The sequence below is a fragment of the Mustela erminea genome, chromosome 13 (genome assembly GCF_009829155.1).
Source record: "Mustela erminea isolate mMusErm1 chromosome 13, mMusErm1.Pri, whole genome shotgun sequence".
In the NCBI taxonomy this organism is placed as follows: Eukaryota; Metazoa; Chordata; class Mammalia; order Carnivora; family Mustelidae; genus Mustela; species Mustela erminea.
The window spans coordinates 61,201,118-61,225,641 of NC_045626.1; the positions used below are offsets into that span (position 1 = coordinate 61,201,118).

At 46.6% G+C, this 24,524-nt stretch overlaps 1 protein-coding gene across 6 annotated transcripts in view; it reads left to right on the top strand.

Moving 5' to 3' along the window:
* The window catches only part of LDLRAD4 (low density lipoprotein receptor class A domain containing 4), a 414,853-nt gene that overhangs the window by 15,703 nt on the left and 374,626 nt on the right, over positions 1-24,524 (top strand). For 3 of the 6 annotated variants that reach the window (XM_032309436.1, XM_032309435.1, XM_032309438.1), the window contains exon 1: positions 15,960-16,264. The exons of the other annotated variants lie outside the window; for them this stretch is intronic. The gene's annotated coding sequence lies outside the window, so the exon portion shown is untranslated. Of the gene's footprint in view, positions 1-15,959; positions 16,265-24,524 lie in introns of those variants that run through there. 6 annotated transcript variants of the gene reach the window in all.

The following is a 24,524-nucleotide window of genomic DNA, read 5'->3' on the forward strand; positions in this document are numbered from 1 at the left end:
ATGATGTATAGTACATGGGGTGCCCGGGTGGCTCAGTTTCCTGGGATCGAGCCTCACATCTGGGTCCCTGCTCAAGGGAAGCCTGCTTCTCCCTCTCCCAATCCCCCTGCTTTGTGTTCCCTCTCTCGCTGTCTCTCTCTCTCTCTGTCAAATAAATAAATAAGATCTTAAAAAAAAAGAATATGAAAATAATATATGAATATAAGAATATAGTATATATAACATACAGAATAAGTGTTAATCAAGGCCAACAGTAGGCTATTAATAGTTAAGTTTTAGGGAGTTAGAAATTAGAGATGGATTTTTGACTGTCCAGGGGTTAGTACCCCTACTGTCTGCATTTTTCAGGAGTCAGCAGTGTATGTGCATAGGGATCTCAGCCCTGAACCCTGAAGTCCAAACTCGTATCTAACTGCCTGTCGGGCATCTCCAAACCTGTGTCTAAAAACCATGTCCTGATTTCCACTACACCTGATTTCCCTCTGGTTTCCCCCACCTGCCCTTCGCTGCACCGTAGCAGTAACAGCATTCCAGTCTGCCCAGTGAGTCAGGTCACCCATCTTGGAGGCCTCCTTGACTCTTTGTGTGTGTGTGTTTCGTCGTTTCCCTGATTCCATCAACAGATCCTCTTTGTTCTGTCTTCTAAGTTGGTCCCAAACCTGCTCACTTGTCACTGGCATGGCTGCTGGCAGCTCAGTGTGTCCCTTCCCGACTCAGGCCAGAGTCTCCTGGCTGGCCAACCCCTGCTGCTGCCCAGTGCCCCAGGAGTCTGGTCTCAGCTCAGAAGTTGATGGGGGCTCTGGGGTCTGGCAGCCCTCCCTCTGCAACTCTTCCCCATGGGCCTTTGTGCTTGCTCTGCTGAAACTCCCCCTTGGGGGCCACATGTCCCCCACTCCATTCAGTCCTCAGTCTGGTGACCCTCCTCAGGTGGCTGTCCCTGACCTTGGGCCCTGCCCGGACCCTGCCCCGGTTTTCTCCATCTGTTCACATGCTGGTTGTTTCTCCCCACCCCCATCCCTGAAAAGTAAGTGTGGAGGGGGGGCGGGCGTGTCTCTTTGCCTCTTGTTCCCTGGAGGTGCCCAGCAGCAGCCTGGGGACCACGGTGCATGTGCAGGTGAACTCGGGTGGGGGAGGGCAGATCAGTGGGGGACATGGAGCCGTGAGCCATACTCCTTCCTGGGTGGAGCTACTTCTGGATGCCGGGTGTCTCCCCCTCAGTTACCATGGGTCACGTCAGACCTCAGTGCAAACAGAACGTCCTGCCAGAAGGGTTGAAGTACAGCCACGGAAGGGAAAGAGGTGCAGAGAGGCTGGCACTTGCCAGGCGACCTCATTGGCATCACCCCTCCCACTCCTTGCCTCCTTGGGCTTTTCTACTCACCTGCATGAAAGCTCTGTGCTACTGTTTCTTCCCAAAGCAAACTATCTGCTAGGAGCTAGGAGAAGCCATTGTTTCCCAGATAGGCTCTTGCCTTCCCTCTGTCCTCCTGCATTTAACTCGCTGGCTAAATAAATTATGGATGAATCGGGTACTATTTCTATGTTTCAAGAAAATTGCTAAAACTGTAAAAGATCATCAGATTTATTCATTTTAGTAAAATCGTCATAGGTACACGTTTTCTCTTCAGACAGCATGTCTCTATTATAATCCTGCTTTCCCTCAGCTGTTTTCTTCTGTTCTTGGGATCAGGAAAAGTTCAGAATGGAGAAAAATGGTCTGTGAATCTTTTTTTCCATCTTTTCACCAAAGACCAAGTGTTTGACAGTTACCTGGAGGTTTGAGTCATCTTCCAGACATCGGACTGTGCTTTTATTCTGGGATTAGGTACGTCATCTTGAGTTTTGTTTTCTTGCCTCGGATTTAAAATCCACAAGGATGTGTACCTCGTGGAACAAGGCAAAAAACCCCAAATGAGACAAATTTCAAATAGTGGCAAATAGTACAGTGGTTTATTTCTGCTAATGGTTTTTAGCTTGTGTGGTGTATCAATGCATGCTAGCCTTGCTTGTGAAGGCGATGGGCAGCCGTGGACGGGTCAAGGTCTCTGCTTTGCAGGTTCTTCCCTCCCATCTGGACCATACCTCTGCAGTCCTGCCTGACCCAGGACTGGACATGGCTCGTCCCAGGTTGGGTGGCTTTTCTTGGGATCAAGCTCCAGTCTTTGCCTCCGTCAGGAACCTGATTTAAATGACACAGACACGTGTACCTCCATCCGGAATACACCGGAAGCAATTGCAAACAGGACGTTAAAAATAGATGTCTTCCAGTATAATACTAAGGGTGATTTAAAAATTTTTGCCTTTTCTCCTTTTCCATCTTTCTTACAAGGATCATTTTTATAACAAGAAAATTCCCAGTGAACTTGGTTTCCTCAGGGTGTGGAATAAGAGTCAGTTTCTAAAACGTTGTGGAAAACAATTTGATGTGTGTCTTTTTAAGCGTTTTAGAAGCACGGGTGGTGTTGCTATGGGGATGGTAAGGTTTACTCTCTACAGAGAGCGGTTCCATCTGGCACCACACGCTCCCTGAGCCAAGCTGGGCAGTCCTACGCACAGCAGAGTTTCTCATTAGATGTGGAAACAATTACACATAGCATCATGATTCCATCTTTTTTCCCCCTAAATCACCATTTAGCTCTGATCGAATGGCAGGACATGATGCCAAACTGCTTTCTACAGCCTCTGACCTCTGTGCCTGTCGTCGCCTCTGAGACGAGTGCGTGGCTCACAGTCGGAAGGGGTTCCGTCTTTGCTGGTGGAGCTGGGTTGCTTCCTGAACACGGTGCACGGTGTTGTACCTTGATCACGTGGGGATTCATTTTCTTTTGCGGACGTGGAGACATCTCTTTGAGAGGCATTGTTTTCGTTTCCCTTGGCTGCCCCCTCGAAACCATGGCTTCCTTCCCTTCCTGCACTTGTTTAGAACCCATGGGGGTCCCATCTCAATCAGAGATGAGGTTTTGACATTCTGCTCGGGGGGCGTGGTGGGGACGTGAAGCATGCAGATCGAGTTCAGTTGTACATTCCATGGAGAATGAAACAAAGTGCTCAAGAAAAGCAGTAGGCTTCTCTTTGTCTGTTCATCTTGGGGCCTCTGCTATCCTTGGGGCCTCATGGGGCTGATGTAAGTGGTGGAGGTGGGCGTGGGGACGGCTGATGGCCCGCTGGTTGTAATTGGTGATATTCTCAGAAGTCTGGTGGGGGCCCTGAGCTAGATGTCTGGGGAACCCCATGTTGTTGCAGCTTTTGGTCTCCTTTTGGGGGTGTGCTCTTAGTCTAGTTCTGGTACCCTTATCTGGGAAATGGGGGAGTGGCGGTGATGCTTGCCTTCTCAAAAGGTTATTGTGACCATTCGATAAGATGGTTCAGGTGTCTGCTTTGAAAAGCAGAGAACTGAGTTCTTGAATGGTGCGTTGCCCCCATGTCTTGACCACTTGCGGGGTCGCTGTGTGTCCTGCTGTGTCTGGCCCACTTCCTCTGATGATCTGATAGGACATAGTTCTATCATATCATCGTGGATGGCCTCTTAGTACCTATAACTTCTAGCTTAGGTGTTCATGATGATGGACTGGTAGATGACTGCTGTAGAAGAATGCTGTTTCATTCTTGCCTTGGTGACAAGGGTGATAACTTCACTCAGCCCTGGGATCAGTTGGAACTAGGGTGGTTCTACTTAATGGAAAAAGCAGCTGGAGGACATTCTGGAAACATGGATTCTTATTCCCAGTTCTGTCCCCAAGCAACTCAGTATCTCATCCTTCAGTGGATGGGATTGCTTGACTGCCCTGGGACTGGTACCATGGACACTCCAGATCTCTGGGCTCAATTCCCCCACTGAGAACTCCCCTCACGTCAGCATTGCTGTCTAGCATTTCTTGTGCATTATTTTATTTTGTTCATTTAATTCATTTGTGGGCTTGGGTAGTGCTCTGTCATACAGGCTGTTAAGATCTTGTCTCCAAATGAGCATCTGGTGTGGAGCCTGGTGGCTCCCTGGGCCCCTCCAGGCTTGCAAGTTCAAGGACTCTGGTTACTTGAGAATCATAGCTCTTGGCCTGATTATAGACGACATGGGCAGTGGTGAGGAGCGGTTCCCATTCTGCCTTTTCCCATTAAGCACGTGCTCTGAAACTCCGCTGAAAACCCCAGCAGCTACTGGGACCCAGAAACTTAATAACAACACCCAGTTTATCTGCCTTTCTTGAGTTGTAGGGTATCCTGTCACTTTGCCCTCCAAGCTCCAAAAGAGATCTAGGAATTCTCTTTTTTAGTTTCCAAGATAGAAACTGGAGACAGAATCTTAAGGACTGGCTGTCTGGCTTGTACCCTTTAGGTGTTAGTTCCTCTTGGAGTTCCTCTGCTCACCTGGAAGGATATTGGCATTTCCAGCGCTGTGCAATCTTTTGTTGTTTCTAAATACCCTCAAAGTCCTTCTGGATGGCACTCAAGCCTTTATTTGGGTTGTTCATTTTCACACCAAAGGAAGACTTCTGTATCTTACCTTGCATGCTGAGTTTCTCTGCTAAGCCAGGAGGGTCCCCGGTTAGTTAGAAGAAAAGGGTGAACAAGAGAGATGTGCCAATTAGGGCATTTTACATACACCAAACCAAGAGCCGGCCTGATGGAGGGAAGGGGATGTGGGCTGTGGAGTCCCACTAACCTGGGTTCCAGTCTCTGCTGAAATGCATACCGAAGGTGTGTTACTTTTTAGGATTCTGGAGAGATTAAATGAGGCCATGCCTGGGGTGGGGCCAGCACACGGCTGGGACTGGTGGCTGCCTGTGTTTGGAGTGTGGAAAGACATGTTTATAGAGCTGGATTCAGTCTGGCTGTCAGACGGCGTGGCAAAGGCCAGTCTTGCCCACGACCCACTGGCCCCAGCCCCTGCCCTAGCAGAGCTCACGTGGCGGTTTCTGCACAGAGTTTAGCAGATTACTGCTTGCTGATTGCTCCTAACTGTGGTTGGATAGGGCATTTGTGTCCTCAGACCCAGCTTGCTCGTGGGGGTGCCTGGTGGAAGGGGAGAGGGTCCTGGAAATGTTAATGCAGCTAATCCAATGAGATTAGCCTCCTGAGCTGAGGGATTTGAGGGAACAAAGGGTATTGAAGGGACCACTTAGAAGTTTAAACAGACTCTGTTCTCCCTTTTCACCTACGTCTTGTATAAGGATTTCAATAGCTCCTAAATGAGCTGGCCTGAATGGCAGTAGCGCCCTTTTAAATTCTAATTAGCTGGTGAATTAACTAGTATGAATTTTGATTAGTTAGGATGAATTACAGGTATTAATGATTGTACAGTCTTAGAGCAAATGAAAGTAGCGGTTTATCCAAAGGGGGCTATGGCCGGTCGTCCGGCCAGAGGACTTTAAATAGTCTCAGAAAGACCGTGTTCTCTTTTCACACCGCATTCTTCACCCTTTAAAGCCTGGGACTGGAGCAGCATGAAGTGGGGAGGAGACTCGGGCCCCTCGCTCTCCTTGGTGGCCCTGGAAGGAGCACAGCCTGCATGGTCTGTAGCTGGCAGGCCTCCAGACGCCCTCTGCAGTGCACCCTGCCACGCGGCTGCACAAGCTTCCTTGCTAGAAAAGCCAACGGCTGTAGCCTTTTCCTCCCAGGGCCGGCCTTGACCTGACCTGGAGCTGCAGTGTTCATGTTCGCAGCGGCTGGCACTAGCCCCTCTCCGCGTCAGTGTCTGGTGTAGGTTGGTCGGGGGCGGGGGGGCTGAACCTGTTTGGCTAAGGAAGGGAATTCATAAGTATATCAATATTTCCTTGGCCTTGCCCTGTTTCAGACAGCCTTGCACATGGACACTCATTGCATAGTTACATAGGAGAGTGTTTTAAAATACCCAACACGGATCCATTTCAGTGACGGTGATGGGTCACATGCGTGTGATCAGGGTGTTCTGGAAAGAGTTGCCAGCTCATTTACAAAAGGCCTCACGTGGTCTAGTGTGCTGAAAGTCCATCACCTGATGGGCAGGGGCTCTGAACTGCAGGCTTAGTGCCCCTGCCCTCCGCCAGGCTCTCACTCCCTACCCTCTTGTCCTTCCTCTGGTGGCAGATTGTGGCCTAGTCTCGTGCTTTTTGGCTGAGAGACAATTGGCCTTGTTTTATGCAGGCTTGGTCCCCTGCTCCTCCATTTTGTGTCCTGTTGGGCACCTTGTATGGCACGGTGCTAGTTTACGAGGACCCAAAGACATGTGAATTTCAGCACTGGACCTGGTGCTTCCTGTGTGATTTCCCATCGTTGTGGATTCAGGAGTTTGGCCAGGACACTCTTCGCAAGGCCCGCCCACGTGGTCTTCAGCAGTTCTAATGTGCATCATTGCTCTTAAAAGAAAAGCTTTGGTGCTCTGAGAGTTGAGATGGGCCAGAGATCCCAGCTAAAGAGAGTGTGCAAAGCCTTGGCTATACTGATTTTAGCATGGTTGGACCATGGGTGTGTCTCAGGGACAAACATTGAAGAGGGAGCAACAGATGAATTCAGGCCCAAGGCTTTCTCACCGAAAAGCTGCTGTTTGTGGGCCTTGATGGTTAGCTAGCCTCACCACTTCTCAACCCTCACTGACCAGCTGGCTGTTGCAAGGGTGACTCTCTGTCACGCCCTGCCCCACCCCGCTACCAGCCAGGTTCATCTCATGATGGAGCCTTTTGGATGTTGGTTTCATGGGACACTACTGAGCACATCCAAGCATATCCTACATCATAATCACTCCTGGTAGAGGCCAAGAATGAAAAGGGTTCATGACTGAGAGACTCTTGTATACCACAGAGTAGGCTGGCTTTCTGGAGAAGTGGTTGACCACTACCTCCACACTTTCTGCATGAGACAGGATGACCCTGTTGAGCTATCTGGAATGGTTTCTGTTGCCGGTGCTGGTCACCCTCTGCTGTGGGAATAAGGCTCAGATCAGACCCCAGAGTCTAGTTTCATCACATTTGAGAATAGCTCAGACCTATGTCTCCATCAGAGAAAAGATCCCATAGGAGAGCTTGGATATGGTTGTTTCCTATTTATTTCTTTATGCATGCCCAGCTTTCTTCCAGAAGTGATTTAAAGACAGCTTAAAAAAATACCTATAGTGGGGCGCCTGTGTGGCTCAATGGGTTAAAGCCTCTGCCTTCGGCTTGGGTCATGATCCCAGGGTCCTGGGATGGAGCCCCGCATTGAGCTTTCTGCTCTGCAGGGAGCCTGCTTCCTTCTCTCTCTGCCTGCCTCTCTGCCTGCTTATGATCTCTGTCTGTCAAATAAATAAGTAAAATCTTTGAAAAAAAAAATACCTATAGTGTTGGGGTGCTTGGGTGGCTCAGTCGTTAAGTGTCTGCCTTCAGTTCATGATCCCAGGGTCCTGGGATCAAGCCCTACATCGGGCTCCCTGCTCAGCTGGGAACCTGCTTCTCCCTCTCCCACTCCCCCTGCTTGTGTTCCCTCTCTCGCTGTGTCTCTCTCTTCCAAATAAATAAATAAAATCTTTAAAAAAAATACCTGTAGTGTTAAAATAATAATACAAGATTGAGGTTTTTAGGAAAAAGAAAATACGAGTTTCAGGAGTTTTATTAAACCAGAGGAGTGTTTCAGACATGTTGATTTCTAGAATCCTTTCTTTATACGTGTCTAGGAAAGCCCATCAGAACAATTTTGTTGGGGATTCCAGTATTTCAGGTTTTACCAAAGAAAAGGAAATATCAGGCGACCTCCATACCAGTTCACATTTCTTTTACAGATAAGGGGTTAAGGTTTTTAGGACGTGTTCTCTAAATAGGCTCTTTAATTCCTACTGGTGTTTTGGTTTCAGGCCTGGAGCTGTGTTTGGGTGATTAGTGACATCTAATTATGGGAGGGCAGGCAAGAGCTTTATAGACTCGAGTCGGATACAGAAGAACTACCTTTGAGCACTGACTAATGATTTTCATTAGGAAATGGATTTTTCAGTTCAATAATACAGAGGCAGATAATATTTTACCTTTTGAAATATGGCCATTCTGGAATAGTATGCAGTTTCTGAAGTGCATAGAATAAGAAAGAAGAACTAAATGTAAAAATGGTCTATTGTTTTACTACTCTAATAAAAGTGATTTCCAAGTAGTTTATTTTAATATCATCTAAGAGTTTTGCGTGGCCTTGCATTCAGCTCTGACCCCATTTGGTGCAACTTAATTTCAGCTGTTAAACAATTAGGGTCCCCCCCCCCCTTAGGTCCAAATTGGTGTTGTCATCTTATTTATCAGGAGCAGGGGCACTGACTGCTGCTTGAGCCTCTAGTCCAGCTTGTCTACAGAGGCCCAGCCCTCCCAGGGCACTGGTCTTGCCTTTGTGCCTTTGTTCCCACCTCCCTCTGTTCCGTATCCCCTATTGGAGTGTTTCTGAGCTGTCTTTTATGATGGAAGCACTTAGCGTCTTTGTGTCTGATTCCAGCTGATCTTAATTTGCAACTGGGCCATGATTTCTTTGAGTGCCACCTTGCACTGGGCCAGCCCTGGTCCTCCCTGCTGGAGCTGGCCTCTGCCACTTCCCAGGCTCTTACCTGTTGGGCATGCTATGAACTTCTGTAGAGTGGGCATAATCACACCTCTCAAACTATGAGGAGGAAACCTGAGGCAAAGTATGGGGACAACATTAGAAACTTCACATCTGCATCCATCCATCCATCCATCCATCCATCTGCCCAACTCCACCTGCCTAGCATTTAGTAAACTAAATTGCAAAGTATAAATAAATTAACATTGCAGTGAAGAACTCTAGTTTTCTTTGTTAACTACCTATGCCTCGCTTTTTGTTATTACACTTAACTGATTAACCTTTAAAATCTTGAAATATTATTTATTTATCCACATGGAATATATTGTGGTTGATAGGATCACTTACGTCTACCCTGCAAGTGTTGCCATCCAAAAGTTGTGAGCTCAAGCCCCACATCGAGTTCTGTGCTGGGCATGGAGCCTGCTTAAGATTCTCTCTCTCCCTCTCCCTCGGCCCTTCCCTGCCCCCTCTCCCTCTCTTAAAAAAAAAAAAAAAAAAAAGTAAAATTTAATAAATATTTAGAAAGTGCATATCACTATGTCTCATTAGCGATTTTTTCAGATGCTTTGGAAGAGCAAAAGCCCACAAATTATCTGTGTCTCATGGACCTCTCATTTTGGAGGGGGGCTCACTGCTTTTTTATGCACACATGATCCTTGGAGAGCGTTGTCATCTGTCTCATTTTGGAGGAGATGATGGATGGGTTCCCAAAAGTGGAGATATGTCATATTGTCAGTGCCATAAGGGGAAAATGTCAAGAAATGCTTTTCAGGGGAGTAGTTTCTATGAAGTGTATACACAGGAATAACCCTGACTTTGAGGGACCATGTGTGCCAGCCAGTGGGTTCTGGACCTTGTAGAGCTCTGACTATGCTGTGGCCTCACCCCCTGGAAGACATGCTTAATTCCACCTTGGCCCACCATAGGTGAGCTCTCACTGAGGAGTACCAGGGATAATGGGGGGAGATTCAAGGTGAGACAGGCAGGTGAGGGGAGAGGTTTTTTTTTTGTCTTTAATTAACATAAAATGTATTATTTGTTTTAGGGGTACGGGTCTATGAATCATCATTCTTATACAATTCACAGCACTCACCATAGTACATATCCTCTCCAATGTCCATCACCCAACCACCCCATCCCTCCCACCCCACTCCCCTCTAGCAACCCTCAGTTTGTTTCCTGAGATTAAGAGTCTCATATGATTTGTCTCCTTCCTGATCCCATCTTGTTTTGTTTGTTCCCTCCCTTCCCCCCATGAACCCCTGCCCTGCCTCTCAAATTCCTCGTGTCAGAGAGTTCATATGATAATTGTCTTTCTCTGATTGGCTTATTTCACTCAGCATAATACCCTCTAGTTCCATCCATGTCATTGCACATGGCAAGATTTCATTTCTTTTGATGGCTGCATAGTATTCCATTTTGTGTGTGTGTGTGTGTGTGTGTGTGTGTGTTTGTGTGTGTGTGTGTTTGTGTGTGTGTGTATCTCACATCTTCTTTATCCATTCAGCTATTGATGGACATCTAGGTTCTTTCCATAGTTAGGTTGTTGTAAACATTGCTGCTACAAACTTTCGTGTGCATGTGCCCCTTCGGATCACTACATCTGTATCTTTAGGGTAAATACCCAGTAGTGTGATTGCTGGGTCACAGGGTAGCTCTATCTTCAACTTTTTGAGGAATCTCCATACTGTTTTCCAGAGTGGCTGCCCTAGCTTGCATTCCTGTAAGAAGTTTCCCCTTTCTTCACATCCTTGCCAACATCTGTTGTTTCCTGACTTGTTAATTTTAGCCATTCTGACTGGTGTGAGGTGTGGTATCTCACTGTGGTTTTGATTTGTATTTCCCTGCTGCTGAGTGTGATGTTGAGCACTTTTTCATGTGTCTGTTGGCCATTTGTATGTCTTCTTTGCAGAAATGTCTGTTCATGTCTTCGGCCCATTTCTTGATTGGATTATTTTTTCTTTGGGTGTTGAGTTTGATAAGCTCTTTATGGATTTTGGATACTAGCCCTTTATCTGACATGTCATTTGCAAATATCTTCTCCCATTCTGTCGGTTGTCTTGGTTTTGTTGACTGTTTCCTTTGCTTTGCAAAAAGTGTTTTTTTATTCATGCACTGGGAGCTGCCTGAAGTTCTTGCTGAGTTTATTCTAGCAGGAAATGCTACTACTTCTAATTAATATTCATGTAAGACTTTGCCAAATGCATACTATATGGACATTGTTGTCATCCTTGCTTCGCAAATGTGAAAACTGAGACTCCGAGAGATTGAGTGACACGCCCGAGTCATCCCAGGCCGGAAGTCATTGGCTGTGTCCCTTAAACCCTTCTTGGACCCTGGCTCTCTCACTTGTTGATAAGGGCTGTGGACAGCAGAGTTTCTCCACACAGGATGAGAGCAAGAAGCAGGATCCTTTCCGCTTCACGAGGAGCAAGAGAAGTGATACTGGTTCCCAGGTCACCTGCACAGACTGCAGCTTCTGGCTCCCAGATGTGAGCATGGGCCTGCCCGTTCCCGCTCTTCTCCTGGGCTTCTGCATGGACTTGCCTGCAGCCCAGTGGGAGGACTCTGGGAACAGGCATGCAGAGTGAGGAGGCGTGTCCTGCATGCCGTGGGACCCGGGGCTCTGTACGCTGTTGCTGTCATTACTCATTTCTGCAGAGTGGGTCTCTGCCTGGAATTACAAGGCGGGCACTGACAGATGTATAAGTAGATGCTCAAGAGCACATTAAAAATGCATTGTTAAAAATGGATTCAATGTGTGAACCAAGATTGGCATGAAGGTTGGGTCCCTGTATTTTTAGAGGCTAATTAAAGTGCATGAACAATGATAAATTCAGATAACCCATATCGTCTAAAATCACCGTAAAGCATTCACAAAAGAGCTAATTGCAGGGGATGCTGTTGCTGCAGCCCAAGGGGTCCAAGTGGTCTGCCATCAAGTTCCCTCTGCTTTGCCCGGTTAGAATCGGCCTGGGCCTGCGGCTCCTGAGCACCTCAGCTGTCTGGCACCCAGCACTGTGCATTTGCCATGTTTCTGCTGCCTTGAGTTTCGGGACACGTGTGGAGTTCTCCCATGCCACTTGTCTAAATCATTCACAGAAATCTGTGGTCACTTTCTGTAAAGTGCTTCACTGGTGATAGGGAGAGAGGGAGAGAGATTTAATACTGATGCGTGTTCACGCACCGAGGGTGTGCAGGTCGCTTCCCTTTCTGTGGCCCCTTCCCTCCTGTAAGGTGCAGATGCCACAGCCGGTTCTGGATGGCCGGACCACAGTTTATTGGCTGGAGTAGGTATTAGAGTACGCGGTTTTCTTCATGATCCATGGTGATAGTGTTCGCCCTGTTTGTCTGTCTTTGGAAAACTGGCCTCCAGAGGTGAACTGTGGAGTGAGCTGTGTCAGAGTCTGTCTTCTCCCTCTGCAACATTGAACTGGTTTATCTGGAGGACCTGGTGCTCTGCAGTTCTGATATTCTGGCAGTCACACTGAGAAATGAGAACATGTGCGTTTAGTGATCGCAGGGTTAGTAGGCTTGCAAGTTGGTCACAAGATCTATAACTCAGGATTTTGTAATATTCTTTTTTTTTTTTTTTAAAGATTTTATTTATTTATTTGACAGAGAGAGAGAAAGAGAGAGAGCGCACAAGCAGGAGGAGCGGCAGGCAGAGGGAGAGGGAGAAGCAGTCCAATGTGGGACTCGATCCCAGGACCCTGGAATCATGACCTGAGCTGAAGGCAGTCGCTTGCCCAACTGAGACACCCAAGTGCCCTAACTCAGTATTTTTGAAAGTTAGGTTAGTTTTGTTCCTGAAAGTCTCTGATGCCTTTCTTAATCTACAAGCACTTAAAAAAAATTTCCTAGCAGCAAGTGTATATTCATTGCACACTGACACAGTAATGGCATGCTAACGGCAAAAAAGACCAGGGTGAACTCAAGACCTTTAGGCATCATCATTCAGAACACATCCCTTCTCACCAGGCAGTCCAAACTGACCAGCTTTTATTTTCCAATCTGACCAGCTTTTAGATGCCAGAAGGTAGTAGGTCTTAAGGGTTACAACTTTCAGGGTAGTTGCAGGATTTTAAAATCCGTATCCCTTCCCTTTCTATCACTAAGCCACTGCCTTTTTTTTTTTTTTTTTTTTTCCTGACTTCCTATCAATCACTTTGGAATAACTGTAGGTTTATGGAAGAGTTGCAAAGTAGCTACAGAGAGTTCTTATCACCCTTTACCAAGCGTCCCCTAGTATTTCCAGTTTGCCTAAACACTGCATACTTACCACATTAACATTGTGATCCCTTTTTTTTTTTTTTTAAAGATTTTATTTATTTATTTGACAGATGGAGATCACAAGAAGGCAGAGAGGCAGGCAGAGAGAGAGAGAGAGGGCAAATCAGGCTCGAGCAGGGAGCCTGAGGCTCAGGCTTGATCCCAGGACCCTGAGATCATGACCTGAGCTGAAGGAAGAGGCTTAACCCACTGAGCCACCCAGGGGCCCCAACATTGTGATAACTTGATCACGTATCAAGTTAACGCTGGTACAAAACGGCTAACTAATACCACAGACTTGATCTGGGTTTTACTAGCTTTTCTACTGAAGTCCTTTTTTCTGTTCTTGGATTCCATCCAGTATGCCACATTACATTTAGCCACTGCCCTTTTTTATTCTTCAAACAATTTTATTTTTAACGTTTTATTTTGGTAACATTTCCAACTCTCTAAAAGTAGGGAATAGGAGAGCGAGTCTGCGTGGGTCATTACCCATTCGGAACTATGGTCAGCATATGGCTAATCACACTGTCCCACCAAATCTCGTTTCCTGTTGGGTAAGCTGGCCTTAAATGGGTCATTGTGACCCTCCCTCCACAGTGCCTTTCCCACACGTGTACCCGCACCTGCGGGATATCACCTGGCATGCTTGCATGTTATCATCTGGTCTCTTCCCAATGCTCGAGAGTTGCTGATACAGGCACCTTTATTTATTTATTTTTAAAGATTTCATTTATTTATTTGAAAGAGAGAATGAGAGAGAGAGAGAGCACGTGCATGGGAGGGGGGAGGGGCAGAGGGAGAAGCTGACTCCCCGCTGAGCAGGGGATGTAGGACTCAGTTCCTGGACCCTGGGATCATGACCTGAGCTGAAGGCAGACGCTTAATAACTGAGCCACCCAGGTACCCTGTTGGGACCTTTAAATGCAGACTCGGTTTGCTCTTTTTCCTGCTTTTTGCCACCGTTTCCAAGAAGAAGGCTCTACATGCAAGGAATATGGAGTAGGATTTGTTGGAAATGTCTCTCTGGAGCCTTTGCTTGGCACTTGAAGTTTGTGTTTGTTACTTATGGTGACCCAGCATGACCTCAAGAGAAGGTCCATTCTCCTAGAGATATATGACTGTGAGAGCCAGGCTAGAGGGCAGCATCTCACAGCACAATGGCTTTAATTCCGTATTACACCTTCCCCCGCTTACGTCACCACTTGCTTGCCAGGGTGTGGAAGAGTTACCGCTTGCTGCAGATGGACTCTTTTCTGCTGGCTGGCTCTCTTTCTTATTCCTTCCCCCTTTTATTAGCTGGTGCCAGGCACAGTCACCTCATTAACCTCTCATTAGGTTAGGTGTTATCGGGTAATTGTTTGTTGAGTGAATGAATGACCACCAGACTACCAATAAATAGGGATATGCCTGAGCTACTTCACACCAAAGTGTTAATAGCTGTTAGTGTTTTCAGAATTGACCCCTTGGGATTATTTACATTTTAAGGAGCTGGTATTTTGAGGAACAATTGCTTAATCCAAATGTGGAATTCCTGACCTGTGGCCCCAGTGGGGAAGGCTAGGATGCCTTTCTTATGGGTCTTCAAAATAAATATTGTGGCTTATATGAAAACTCAACTCTGAAAATGATGCAGATTGAAAAGAATGTTATTTTTGTGGTTGCGCAGAAATGATTCGAAGGGGACTTGGGTCTTCTAGCGATAGGACGTGTGGGACACCTTCCCGTGTTGGAATCAGAACAAGCCTCCTTGCCGAACATGAAGTTTTCAGGGAGAAGTGGACGTCATTGCTGAAGCTCAAATGCAAATAGGCATTTATTCCTTCAGCAGTCATTTACTGTGTGCATTCTGCCTGGGGCAGCAGGGTTTTGGGGACCCAAGGGAGGGCCACAGCCTTGTGTTGGACCAGGTGACTGACCTCTGTTGCACATGAGATGTACTTCCAGTAGTCATTGCTAATATTATTATAATGAATTGAAACCCAAGACTGATGACAGAGTTAGCACTCTAGTCATTCCATTGGAAGTGGGTGGGTCCCCAATGCAGCCTTAGGCACTGGGACTGCTGGACATGTGGGGGACAAGGACAGCCTCTGTCCTTAGTCATGTTCAGAATTAGGAATTCCTTACAGGTAGATGATGATGCATGTGTGTGTGTGTGTGTGTGTGTGTGTGTGTGTGTGTATGCATCTGTGACATATGACTGGGACATTGTATCTCTGTGGCATCACATAGCATCCTCATGTGAATTATTGGTCCGTCCACACTTAGCAGGATGGAATCTCAGCGCTGACGTGTGTGGCAGATATCTGAATATGTGGTACGTAAAGGCTGTTGAAGAATGTGCAGAAGCTGTCATGACAAGCTAGGGTGCCTTTGGCTGATATCACAGGCAAGGCTCGCACGAAATGTTTAGAAGCAGCCTTCTTTGCAGTCTTCCATGTCCACAGTTGCGTCTGCACAAGGACATTGCAAGCTGGGCCCTGTTCTCGTGTAGTCCCCATGTGGTCTTGTTGGGTTTTTCTTCTGTTTATTTTGTATCTCGGCACTTTGCTTGTTTTCCAAACCACTGGCTGCACCATGAGGCCTCCGAGAACAGATGGCACGAGACAAACTCATGCTCCTGTGTTAGCAGGGGCAGCCAGAGGGTCCAGGGTCCAGGCCTGCCTGCTCTTGGCACACGGCCTCTTCCACCCCCACTCCCAAGTCTGAGTGGTTTCTGCCTGGCCTGGGCTCTGGAGGCAGGATCGAACGGCGGGGTGTCCCAGGGGAGCCCCAAGGGGTGGATGCCTTCAGTCTGGAGGCACTAAGGTACAGAGGAGGGGTGCAGCGGTGGGGGGCGGGGAAGTGCAGGGAGGAGTGTCAGGTGTCACAGCTGCCAAGATGTGGGGAGCGGGCACCAGGGGCCAGAGCCTCCAGGTGACTAGAGGCAGTCATTGTGGGGGACAGCCCGACATGTTTTTGTCTGGTGCCATTCTAGGGCTTAGGCTTATTACTGAAGTATGTCATTTGCTTCATATCTTTATAGAGATGTAATAAGAATCAAGGAGGAGTAATATTTTAAAAATCCATTTTTTTTTCTTTCCCTTCACTGTTTGATGAAATTTCTAAGCCTGCAGGTAAACTAATGACTGATTTAATACCAGCAGGCAAGATTCCTTTTGGGATTGATTGTGGCACATGGTGCTAATGGGGGTTAATTTGTAAAGGGAGGTACAGTGTGCATTACCTTATGAAATCTGCACATAAGAGAGGGAGAGAGACAGAGACACAATGAAAGAAGGAATGTATTCAGTGAAAACAGGAAAAGCTGGAATTCAGAATTGTCTTTTTGATATTCAAGTCCTAACGATCAGGCTGTGTCATGTTCTTATTTCTTTTCTGTAGACTCGCAGACACCTGCTCTCTCGATTGGGCACAGAGCACTTGGCCATTTACACCTAGGTGTCACTGACCATGAAACCTTTGTGTGAGTTCCTGACAAGCCTCTCCCTGACTCAGCGAGCTCAGCCGGACCTCACAGAGCTGACTGGAAAGTGGGGGAGAATGCAGGGATGGAGCAGTCCTGCGAATAGATGTAGACTTCTGGGACAGCTAGCGAGGGCAAGCATGAACATGAGAGAGGTTCTCTGGTTTCCTGGGGTCACTGGGGGATTTCTGGAGGTGGGACCTGGGCGGTGAAGGACAGCCAGCCCAGGATAGGGACTCACACGAGAGGCAGGGGAACAGACTCAGCAGCTGGAAATGGAAAGTAGCATGGGCTAGGGGTCCTGCAGGAGGGCTAAGGGTTTTCTCTTCGGAGGCAGTCGGATCTTCAAGGCTTTGGGAAGTCATCAGAGTGTTCAAAGCTGCAGGATGACAAGCTCTGTTCACTTGGTCGTGGTGTGGAGACTGGGCATGGGTATGGAAGGTCTCCCCTTGCACGGCCAAGGAAGACTGGGCACAGACAGGGCATGGATGCTTGAAGGCTGCTCACCTGATCTAGAGGGAATAGCTGGACCTGAAGCTCCAGATGCTGTGTTTGCCTTCACCGACACATCCAATACTGTGTTTCTGAAAAGCTCCACTGTTAACCAAAGTAGGATTCTGTGTGCTAGGGGTCAGGGAACTTTATTGTTCAGGTGACATTTGGACAGGGACCCAAGGGAGTGGTCCATGTGGATATTTAGGATGATTTCTAGGCAGAGAGAGCTCTGTGTAAAGGCCTTGAGCAAGGTCATGTGGCTGAAGAGGAGCAGGGGCAAGGGAGAGTGAGGGGAGGGAGGCCAGGTGTGCATGTGGGCTCATGGTCCTGGAGGGCTCTGGTGAAAAGGTGCCATTCCGGGTGTGGAGCAGAGCAGTGTCTCCTCTGAGGTTCACAGGATCTCTGGAGTGAAGCGGGTGACTGTACAGGACCGTACAGTATCAAGTCCAGGAGATGATGGTTTCCCAGGTCAGGGTGGCCTAGGTGGAGAGAATGAGCCAGGACTTGGGAGGCAGCATTTTGAGGATTTGGTGAGGGCTAAGAAAGACAAGCGTGCATCAGAGTTTTTGGCTGAGCGACTGGAGTTGTATCTTAGCAGGTTGGGGAAGATTAGGGAAGGAGCAGTTTTGGTGGTTATTTGTTTCCTAAGGAGACAATTTTTCTTATGATAATAATAATTATTATCAGTGATAGTAGTGATGTTATTTGGCCTACTTTTATTACTATGGTTTGTGGTCTTCTTGTTTCTGCCTAACCTTTGTGCACGATATTTTAGAAAATGGCGTGCCCCTTATTTAGGACATTATGAGTCTTAGTCTTGTCCAGAAATCAAATGGAATTTCTTTGCAAGAAAGATTCAATTTAAAGCCCCTTGATTCCCTGGGGGAAGGGGTGCTGTGTGTACACAGCAGGTTGTAATGCTCTGTTATCCTATCGAAAATTAGAATAGTGATTATGTATGTTGACAGGACTCAGATCCATGAATCTGGTGGTGGGAACTTTGGGAAGCAAACGAAATCTGTTTGCTTCCTCTAAAAGCATCTTCCTGTGTCAGAGGTGGGTCCTATCCATGTTGGGAGTAGACCTCACTTGTCTTTTAAGCTAGAGCCTCTTTCCTTGCTCTGTTATCTGAGTCACCTCCCTGCGATGCTGGTTAGAAATGCAGACTTTCAGCCCTGCCTCTGTCCCACAGATCACAACCTGCTTTTTAACGAGGTCCCCAGGGGATTCATGCACCTTAAAGTTTGAGAAGTACTGAGTGAGAACAATGGTGTTTCTGAAGCCTGGCTTCAGGGTAGGCATTTCATCAGGACTGCTGGGTTTCAGTCCAGAGCTGGTGTGAACTGGGTCAAGTTAGAGAACGCCCCTAGTAGCCTCTCCAGCCGTCTGGCACCCTGGGGACGCTTTCTTAGAGAGACCTTCGCAAACGAGACCCCTGGTAAGCCTGCACGTGTAGGTATGTGTAGGTATGTGTACGGGGCATACCTTAGAGAACCTTCTTTTTTCTAAGGAGAGGGTCAAAAGTAGGGTCAAAAGAGTGAGTGGACGGGGAAAGCCCAGGTGCCCGGGCATCTCACGATGCAGGTGCACTTGGTGGGGCGAAAGGAAATTCATATTGCTGAAACGAAATAGCTGTTTGATGCACTTATTTGGAAAACATTGCCCATAGATCTCAGAACTGTTTGTTGCATTTTCCTTAAACATTTCTCTTGTCAGAATGATGAGAAAATTGCCTGTGTGGGAACTCTGAGAAGTGCAAATTTGTTAATACCTCCTTTGACAATGGTTTGTATTCAGAGCTGTTTATGAGCTGTCACAAATCATTTCCAGTTAAAATATGCTGCCATTAAATCAAGGAGCGGTGGAAGAGTCTGGGAAGATATGCATGGCCTCATGGCTCCAGCTCAAGAAGGGCCCAAGCACGGAAGCTGTGGGTCTGGTTTTTAAATTGGTGAATTGGATTGTGGAGTGAAAATCGTCTGGTTCCTGTGGAAAAGCTCTGTTTTGAAAATCGTCTCTGTTTTAATGCTCTTCAGATGGCTAATATTAAGGTGTAAGTTTGAGAGTCAGCCCTTCCTTCAATGGCCAGCACAGAGAGGAATTCAATGCCTGTCCTTTTGTTCTTTTATGATCACGCTTGTCAGACTCAGGGGTGGTGCTGTTATCTGTTCTCCTCACAGCTGGAACGTGGCAAGCGGTTGCTTTCCTGCTAATAATGGTGCCTCTGGCCTGACCCATTGGTCCTACCCCATCCACCCTGTGCTCCTGGCGGACATTTGTAAGATGGCTGTCTGGGGTTCAGAGTGTAGCTTGTGGCCTCAAATTGTGAGAAACTTTGAGGTCCTGTCGGGTATTTTATTGTTGGTCTGGATGCTTTAGAGCAGTTATTCTCAACTAGAGGCAATTTTGTCTCCCAGGGGGACAATTGAAAATGTTCGGAGACGAGTTTGGCTGTCAGAACGGGGAGGCAGGAGGTGCTGCTGGCATCTGGGACACCAGGAATCCCGTGAGCGTCCTGCTGTGCACATGACAGTCCCCCCAACAAAGAATCCTCCAGCTCCAGTTGTAAGGAGTGCTGAGGTGAGAAACCCTGCCTTAAACCTAGAGGCAGTTTTGACAGGTGGAAAAGTGGTGGGTAAGGTTCCGGACAATACCTGTTGGCCAGGTAGTGGTTGAAAAGATGTCAGATCTCCAGTGTCTGCTTCATATTCAGAAAAGAAATTCCGTTGTCCCAAATCCATTTTTTTTCTAACTGGGACAGATAGTCCCAAACTGCTGAGGTTCGGATGGTCGACTCCTTTATCAGAGGTAGCCTTACTTCTCTTCTTCTCTTTTGTGCTTCCAGAACATTTCACTTGACAGTGAAGAAGCGCAAGTCTAAAGGCATAATAAAGCTTTTCTTTTTTTAAACTCTCGATTTGTCTCAATCAATGAATTCTATGAATTCTTTCTCGTTAGCATTAAAATGGAATCTGCTAATAAGATAGCCACTGGGACAATAGGGAAAACGCTGGAAATGTCATACGTTTTCTTGAAGATTTTATGGTCTCTGAATTTGGATATTTCCTTGTATTTTGCTTCCATGACTTCACAATTCAAGTCTCTAAACAAATGTTTACAGTTGACTAGAGGTAAGTCCGGGGGGTGGAATGACCCCATCACCTGTGCCCTGAAGCTTCAACCCCTTCTCACAATTGTCCTTCTTTCTTCAACCAGGTCCCCTTAAAAGATTTTGTCACGGGCGCCTGGGTGGCTCAGTAGTTAAGCGACTGCCTTCAGCTCAGGTCATGATCCTGGAGTCCCAGGATCGAGGCCCACATCAGGCTTCCTGCTCAGCAGGGGGTCTGCTTCTCCCTCTGAACTTCCCCCTTTCATGCTCACTCTCATTCTCTCTCTCAAATAAATAAAATCTTTAAAAAAAAAAAAAAAAAGCTTGTGTTGCCTGATTACACCTTATAGAAATTTGTAGCTAAGAAATTTATTATAAAACTTATTAAGTTTATTATTAAATTTATGATAGGAAATTATTCATTCAGTATTTAGACCAACAGTGCTTCCTGGCTGATCACTAAGGCTGTGGCTCAGTCTTTCATGATATGGAGTTCCTCTTTCCTTGGCTAGATTACCAACAACATTCAGAGGAGTCAGAGAAAGGTTTATACCAAAACAAGTGGACTTTTAACTTCTTTAAAATGAAGTCTTCTCTGAAAATGCTCTCTGACGGGAACTCATAATTTTAATTCAGAATTGACTGGTACTGCCACCATACAGAACTGGACCCAGTACGATAGCAGACCGGTGGGTCCCGGGGCAGGTTGCAGCTTACCATCTCATGCTTGTTTCAGGGTAACAGCGTGTTCCTCTGTTGCTGGAGACTGCTTTTTTCTTGTAGCACCTCTGCAGTTTCACGTGTCTCCCATGAAAGATGAATTTGCATCTACCTCCTCATTTCTGATCGACTTTTGGGTAGAGTGAATTTCAGTGTGAAAACATCCTGCAGTTGTAGCCCTTAGAGAGGTGCTAAAATACTAAATAAAAGAAACCACCAGCTGTGGAATGTTCTATTGTATAGTTTGTTAGATGGTTTTGATTCATTTTCTTCCAGTTGTTTCTTTAGCTTGTTTTTCTATTTTATGTTTATATTTCTAGCATCTGTCTACATTTCTATCATCTTTATCAACTCTCTATACCTTTTTCTACCTGTCTACCTGTCTGCCTTGTCTGTCTACTTTTATCATCTCTATTTCTGTCTATCCATCCATTTGTCTATGTATCTGTCTGCCTATGATCTCCATCTGTTTTTACCTATATATCATTTCTCCATCTATCATCTATAGCTGTTTATCTGTCATATCTATCCATCCATTCATCCATCCATCCATCCCTCCCTCGCTCCCTCCTACTCACAAAACTCAAGGAGCATGGATCCTACCTTCCCTTGAAAGAGAAAAGGCTAAAATTTATCTTCAGACACTAAGGGCACATACTGCTTTTTTATTGAGGGTCATTGCTTTTTAAAAAAAATTTTTTTTAAATTAATATATAATGTATTATTAGCCCCAGGGGTGCAGGTCTGTGAATTGCCAGGTTTACACACTTCACAGCACTCACCATAGCACATACCTTCCCCAATGTCCATAACCCAGCCACCCTCTCCCTACTCATTTCTTTGACCTACTGATTTTCATGTGTCAGCCCACGTGCTGCAGCTTTGGAAACACACCCTTTGCTCCCTGACCACAGCGACAAACGTGTTCTCTTGTAGCTCATGGCTCCCCGTGACACACTACCTTCCCCGGCCTTTCAGGAGGCCTTTCGAGAGCTCTGAAGCCTTTCTTTGCCTTGGGAACCTAACTGGAAAAGATGGTCTTTTATGTGGTGTCCTGAACAGCTGACATGTAGGACAGCACTCTGCAAATCTTCCTCTAATCTGTTCTGAGAAATAGCTGAGTAGTATTGGTTTTACATGAACTTGACCACATTTGTTCATGTTTGGGGTGAATGGGGACATACGACAATTAGTGGGGAATGGTGAGATTCTAAAATATAGTATTTCTGTGACTCAACCCGTTTTGATCAGGGTTTGCTTTTCTTCCATGTTGGCAGAAATTTGCAGACCCTTATGTCACCCCATCTGATCCTCCACTTTTCTGGGCTGCCAGCTTGCCTTCACCACTGCTTCTCAGGCAGTCTACTGACTGTCCCTCTGCGTTCCTCCTTTATAGATGAGGGTATGCTTACCAAATGGTGGGAGGAGTGTTTTCCAGAGCCCAACTACAATGCATTGTGTCTTAGAGAGGCAGGTTTCGTGAAGTGAGGAGGAGATGCTGGAGGCATTTCGTCCTAGTGCCGGTAAACAGCAAAACTGCCCCAGCATTCCATTTGCCGGTGGAAAAACAGATCTCAGTGGGTTCTCGCTGTTCTGCTGACTGGGTGATAGATTTCCTTCATATTGTTTACCAAGAAAGAATGTGGGTTTGCAGCCAAGGACTTGGATTCCTGGTTCCTGGTGAACAGTTGTTAGAGTGCTCCGAGTCTCTTCATTTATAGAAAGACAGTTTCAAGAAAATGCTCTGTCTGGGACAGGATAGATTTCAGCAAGTGTTTTAAAACTCCCAGTTCAGTTCACGCTGTGGGCTAAGAGTCCTTGCTGTTGGTCTCAGTCTCTGACCTTCAGAAATTTTGGGACTTGTTTGGGCAGCTATATCCCAAAGGAGGCCAGACCAGTGAGGTCCCCAGAGCTGGTGAGAAGCCCACCCGGGAGATTAACCAGTGGGTGAGAATTTAGGCAGTGTGGTTAGAAACTATGGTATTTCTATGCTACTTTCGAATTTCAGAGACCGTCTCTGGACTTTTCAAAGATCTCTTCTCTGCTGAAGGTTGCCAAGACTCATGGCTTGGTAGGTGTCATTCCAGGTCTCTGCTCAGCACCTGTGGTCTGCATTAGGAAGGGGACAATGGTGGGGGCCTTGAAGGCAGGAGTGCACATGCAGGGGGAAGTCAGGCAAGAGGGATGATGCCATGGGGACAGTGTGACCCACAGGGGTTTTGTATGTGAGAACTGAAGTCTGAATGGTACCTGCATTGTGCACTCCTGAGCGCCGTGGGCCAACCTTCCATCTCTGATCTCACAGATCTCACCAGAGCCTGGCAAGACCAGCAAGGGCAGCAGGGGAGGGACTGGGGCTCATGGAGGCAGGAGCTGGCCAGGAGCTGGTGGTACCTCACTGCACCTACCCAGCTCTACCTAGTCCTAGCTTGTGTGATCTTGGATGATTCACTTAAATGGCCTGTGCCTCATTTTCTGCATCTATAAGAGGAGGATGCTGGTAATAGCATGGCCCACCTTATAGAGTTGTTTTTTTTTTTTTTTTTTTTTTTTTTTTTTTTTTACTCATAGAGTTCTTATAAAGATTTTGAGTTAATGTCAGGTGCTTAAGACATGGCTGACCTCTCCTAAGTGTTAGGATTATAAGTGAGGACACTGTCCAGACTTTTTGGGGTGGGGGACTGTAACAGAACTCTGGAGCAAGTCTGTAAGCTGGTTGTTGAGTGCAGGACAGCCCAGTGAGGAGTCTGTAGGGTGCTTTGATGGAATCAGGGAGGGGCACATGACCCCGTCCCTCCCATGGCAGATCAGACCCAGTTCTGCCTTTCCAGGCTCACTGTTGTTGGTCGGATGCCATTTCAAAGAGTAGTGGTAGGAGGGGGATGAAAGTGGCTGTCCGTGGCTCTGCACAACTCAGGACCACAGGACCTGACCAGCCCGCCAGACGGCTGCTCTGTGTTAAGTGGCCACAGGAAGGATGGGGCCTGGAGATGGAGACGTTGGATGGCTTCCCAGCTCTCTGGAGTCCACATCCTCACAGTGGGCCTTGTTGCTTTTTTAAGAGAGACTATCCAGAACATTAGACGCATGCATATTTAACAATAAGTGTGAAAACATTTTAGAAACCTGGAAATTATTTTTGAGACATTTGCCGCCATTCAATGGTACAGCATCCTTTATGAGTATAGTTAATTAAGAAGGGACTTTTTTTTTTTTTTTTCTCCATAAATATCTCAAGCCCAGTGACTTAAGGTATAAATACCATTCTTGGGCAGAGAAACCTTTAACATGTGTTTTGTATTAGACACTGTACTGTGTTTCTGTGTTTTCCTTTCTATTCAAAACTGTGATGAACACTAAGCAGTGTTCCTACTTTTCTCTGCAAATGGCTGTTCCTTGGGTTGTGTGAAGTAATTTCTCTATAGCCCTTCCCTTCTTCCAAGACTTTGAATCCGGATTGATTTTTGTTTATGAAGCTTTCTGAGATGCATTACTGAAAAAGACAGTTGAAGAAGTATATCTGAAGAAAGCACATGGATGCATTTCACAACTGTGCTGTTTTATAAAAGCATTTAAATACAATCTTCCTGAATCTGGAAGCCTCCACGCTGGCTTACAAAAACGGACTTGAGTGTTTCAAGGTTGAGGCAGACACGGGCACATTTTTCTGTACAATGATAATAAAAGATCTCTTTTCTTTGCCCTGACTTAAAGCTGGTTACCCAGGCCAGAAACCCGGACCTGGACTGGCTCCCCACCTTCCTGTCTACACATCCAGCCTCTGGATCACCAAGTCCTGCCATTTTATTCTGAGTATTTGTTCACATGGCTTTTCCCATTCCTGCCTGTAGTGACTGCCTCCGATTCTTAGTGCTTCTTAGAGTTTCTGCAGCCGCCTCTGGATGGATCGCTGTCTGACTTTGCTCTCTGGTTTTC